The sequence below is a fragment of the Ruditapes philippinarum genome, unplaced genomic scaffold, assembly GCF_026571515.1.
Source record: "Ruditapes philippinarum isolate M1 unplaced genomic scaffold, ASM2657151v2 ctg11653_1_1_1_1, whole genome shotgun sequence".
Taxonomy (NCBI): domain Eukaryota; kingdom Metazoa; phylum Mollusca; class Bivalvia; order Venerida; family Veneridae; genus Ruditapes; species Ruditapes philippinarum.
Window position 1 is genome coordinate 25,001 of NW_026860015.1, and position 5,257 is coordinate 30,257.

Below are 5,257 nucleotides of genomic sequence, written 5' to 3' on the forward strand. Positions count from 1 at the left end.
CTTTCTTAATTACTCTTCTTCTTCTGGTCTTCTCTTACTTTCTCTCACATTAACAAATTCAAAGCAACAGAACCGTACAACACTTTTGGGATTTTATTTCTAATGGAATTGACTTTTCTTTTCTTTATTTCAGGTATAATGAGTTTATTAAAGGCAGAAGACTTGTCTGAGACAATTGAAGTACATGTAGTTGCTACTGTAAGCTCAGAGTCAGATGGACCCGCTTGCCTTCAGGAGATATTAAGGGGAAAAGGACTGATCACTTAAGAACTTAGTCAAAATCTCTTTCTTGGATAGTGAATAACCTGAAATATAAAATAAAGATTCATAGTCATGGCAAATGAGTTTAAAATAGATGAAGAACCTATAAGGCCATCCCTAAAAAAATGTTTGTTTGCAGTAACCCGACCCAGAATTAAATCAATTTTGAAGGTGGGTAGGTAGGTCGATTTTTTTTTTTTTTTAGTGAACTGTACTCCCAAATAAACATAGAATTTCAAAATTGCTTTGATAGTCTGGTAACAATTAATAAATTGATAACTGAATTCTAATTTAATAAGACCTACATTTTATTTCTTCTATTAACCTTTAAAAGAATGAAAACAAAGCACAAGGCATAATTTTCTGATTAAAAAAAAAAAAATTATCCAGACCATGAAAAAAAAATTTGAGTAGGGGCAAATTTTGTGAGTCGGTCGCGTTACTGCAAACAAACATTTTTTTAAGGATGGCCTAATATATATAGGAAATTTGATTTGAAACTTTATTAAAGAAGTTATCAAAATAACATACATTTGTAGTATAAAATACATGAACCATAACATTATTAAAAGGTGCACTTAATAGATTATTTCAGCATATAATTTTTGTTTTCCGATTTCAACAGATTATATTCCAAAATTCAAGGTAAAACTTTTGCCATCAGAGTTGCATAGTTTATTTGAGCTTTCTCCTCAGTAGGAGTCTAAACTGACGGAGGTCCGGGCCTTGTTGGCATTTCAGGAACTCTTCCCAAATGGTTATTTAAAAGGCCAGTCCTTGGAACCCCATATAACCTGGCAGCCTTTACGGTTACCTTCGACATCCCATTACATCTCATAGTTGACTTCAACTTCCCCTCATTTTGGGTGGCAAGTATTAGACCCTCTAATGATTTTGAGATGATGTCTAGAACAGGAGTAATATTCTTTCATAACTGTATTGAAACCTATCATCTTTAAAATTTTAAATTTGTCTGTGGTAGAACTAAATGTTTACTGTTGAACATTATATGTAAATGGATAATTAAATAAAACATTGATATTCTATATAGTTACATTATTTTTATACTCTTCAATAAAATTGTTTTTAAAACATAAATTTTTATTTAAAAATTACAATGTGTCGATAACTGTAGACCTTTCTGTTTACTGGACGTAGTTATCGACACCCCCCTACAACTGTATCAATACCGTTAATAATGCATATTTAGTGGTCTGTAACCCATATACATCTAATAATAGACTAAACAAAGTGGAATAACTTTCGGAAAAATAAAGTGAAAATCATAACTTAAAGATATTACGTAACTGACTTCCTTACCCTGTGACGTAAGCTGTCCTGTCTAGTAAACAAATTGGTGCAACGGTTGTAAAATGCATGCAAATTTGACTTGACCAAACTCCGTGGACTTTTGCAAAATAGCAAAAGGAACGTGCAGATAGTGTTTCAGGGAAAAGATTACCTCAAATGTGTTTGACAAGTTAATTTGAAAATTTTAAATAATGAAAAATAATACAACTGTCGATAACTATAGACTGTCGATAATTGAAGCATTTGCTCTATATGTGCTTTTATATCAGTTATATTTTGTAAATATGACATAATAAATAAATAAATAAATATCTTGACTTTTTTATTCTTTTTTAACCATAAACATGATTATCATTTATGAGGGGTGAATTGTCTTATCTATTTTGGGGGTGAAATGTCTTGAGAGATGAGTTGTCTTGCTTTTTTGGGGGGTGAATCGTCTGGGAGGTGAGTTGTCTTGTTACCTGCACTATCCTCCAACAATCTAAAATGACTAAATTATACTCTTCTGGAGGACTCGCCCATGTGAAAAACATGTGGCGGGTATAAATAAACGCAAATACACAAAAAAATGCTACATAATTAACTGACAGGGCATTACGAAAAGGCAACTGATGCCGCCAAAATTCGAGGTACGAACCAGTTGTAGCGCGAATCTCATTGAAGTTTGGCATGTTTTTGAAACAACTTCAAAATTCTAATAATAATTTACATGTTCAAACATCTACAGTGTACAAGAACACAATTCTTTACCTTACTCCGTTATTGGTTTAATAAATTGTGCTCTGATTTGTTGTGACACTATATAAAAAATTATTTTATCATCAACTTTAACTTTTATTCGGACCAACTTATTCCCCTTTGCTGAACTCATTTATTTGAACCCAAATTTTACTAAAGGACGAAAAGCATTTAAGTTTGCAAAATGTGATGGTCCATAAACTAATCAATATTTTTAACTCCTAATTTACAGTACAGTAGACAAGTTATTTTTTATCTGATGTTAATTTCAGAATCATAAACTATACTGTAGACATATTATAGAAACATAATATTGAAGACGAATATTTGCTTCTTCAATGCCTGCTGTATAGTTTACATATTATGCTGGAATTTCTTGTATTTCTTGTAAATCGATAGACCATTTCAGTATAAAAACTTTTCAAACATATATTATTTTATGTATTGTAATTTTGCATATAAGTAGGCCTTCTTTGCCCTATGGATCAGTACTAGGACCCTTTGTTCCCTTCTCTAGATCAACAATCTACCTGACAACTACTATCCTTTAATTTCAAGTCAGATTATTTGCAGATGACACTGCATTGTATACCTTACCATAGTTCCTCCGCAGACCAATACTCCAACATAAACAATACAATATGGTTCTGTGGAAGAAGCTGTACGTGGGGTATGGTGTTAATTCTTGAAAGTGCCAAGTCATCAAAACAAAACTATAATTAAACACTAAGACATATGTTCCATGACTAAGTCCCAGAACTGGTCACTAATCCTAAATACCTTTAAAGATCCTGTATGTTGAAATTAAGGTTGTTACCTTTTGATTGATTGAAGTTAAAGCTTAATGAGGGTCCATCCAACCTTTCGAGCACAAAATGCAGCTTTCGCTGTCGAGTACGGACCCCGGGCATGTCACCAGTCATGTCCTTAAAGAGTTAATTTTGAAGCACAAAGTTGTGATACATTTTATAATTTACCTCCATGCAATTTCCACGGAGGGAGTATTAGCCAAACATATGAATTTTGAGCAAAAGGCAGGTCACTTTGCGGCGGTCAATGAGAACTTAAATGTACAATTACCTGAGACAATAGGAAAGGTTAGCCCTGAAAAGGGCTATTTGTGCCAGGAAAAGGCCTGCCGTTCAAGCCGTCTAACCGTGCTAGGGGCTCACGCACCCTAGCACACCGTCCTCGTCGACCCAAGCGCCTATATACTTTGTAGGGCCACTCCCCTCGGCATTAGTCAGGACACCGGCAGCTGGTCCGCAGTTGTTGACTAAGTAGCGGTTCCGTCTTTAACTAAGGTTGTTACCACACTTATTTAAACTTTATATATGTATATAATTATGCTTATAAATAAAACAATTTTCAAACATCGAAGAATATGTAAAATAAGTACTGCAAATATTTGTGCATATTATATGTATTATAAATAAAATATACTGAATGCATTCATTCCTCATTGAAAAATCTGGCTTAGTCGGGTGGGGGCTGCGTTCATTGAACGCCGCCATTCCTTGATGATCTTGTTTATCATATTTTAGACTTTATAGAAAATAAATTTCTAATTACATCCCTTTATTTACATGAAATGTAAAATTCTTTATAAATAATGCTTTTTGGAACTTACTATATTGATAAATCTTAATTTGAGGATCATATTTATTATATTAAACCATAAATGTTATGTTACAGGATCTTTAACTAGATCTGTCTGCTGACCTTAGATTTAATACACGTTATTTAGAAGTTATATAGAAATTTTATTATTTTCCTGTGTATCTTAAATATTGAACAGCCTACTCAAAGCCTAACAGCCTACTCAAAACCTTTCAGATACCATACAAAAATTTATGAAATATAGAAACTGGTACTTTATAATTAAGGTAATCAAAATTGAAAAGGAATCTCCACATTCTGTCCTGCTTTTTATACAAAATGTAAGTAAGTGATTATGTGCATGCCTTTTTGTTGAAAAACTAATGTTAAAACAATAATATATATCAAGTACCGGGCTATCTATGCGTCGGAGTTATCTATCCAACCAGTATGTTTTTAAAGTAGCTTAAGAACTCGTACCTTCCGGGACCCATGGAATAAACTCCCTGGCAAAATTGTCACCCTACCCGACTTAGTAAAAATTAAAAGAGACAACAGCTAGTGAAATTGCAGTTTTAATCTTACTCCATTTGTTTTTGGCTTCTCTTCTTGTACAATAATGGCTACGTTCATTTATGATACGTTATGGCCATGTGTTTGGATTATTTAAAACAAGAGTGTGATAGGCTACCCAAGCTACTCAATCCACTCGGGTAAAACAGTGATAAACAAGAAAAATATTACATACATTCGTATGTAATATAGGTACGATGGATACTACTTTTTGTGAAGACTTTATGTTTGCTGAATTAAAGGTGTAATGTAAAATGAACAAACATGTCATGAGATATTTTATATCTTTAAACATTTTCATGGAATGTGATTAATGTATCACCATATTAAAGTTGCATGCTTTCAGATGAGAAAAATGATTTCAAGGAAATCAAAATATGAAAAGAAAATTCACGGTCAATTGACTGCTTTGAAGCATAATCACAAAATAAAATTACAGGAAATTAAAAACCTTTTTAATACACTTAAGGTAGAATTTCATTGTAAATAATAGATAATAACAATCATTGGAAAAAAAATAAATGCATATAAATTGTAAATTTGTGTATGACAACTCAACCCCCTAAACAAAACATAATAGACTCAACCAAAACAAGCGCCTGCTTCTTCACCTAACTATGTAGTTGCATGACCATGATTAGCAATTTAGCGAACCAAATCTAAGAGATAAACCTATTGTAAAAATAATACTATGACCACAGCAGATTTCGTACAGAAAACAACGTCATTTTTATGAATTTACCGCGTTAAAATGACGTCATGTTAGAAGGTT

At 32.6% G+C, this 5,257-nt stretch overlaps 1 protein-coding gene across 2 annotated transcripts in view; it reads right to left on the reverse strand.

The window, feature by feature from the left end:
* Window positions 1–2,448, reverse strand: part of LOC132758622 (uncharacterized) — a 25,713-nt gene extending 23,265 nt beyond the window's left edge. The window contains exon 1 of one of the 2 annotated variants that reach the window (XM_060750315.1): window positions 2,326–2,448. The gene's annotated coding sequence lies outside the window, so the exon portion shown is untranslated. The remainder of the gene's footprint in view (window positions 1–2,325) is intronic. The other variant, XM_060750314.1, reaches the window with a different exon arrangement.
* Window positions 2,449–5,257: the final 2,809 nt, after the last annotated feature.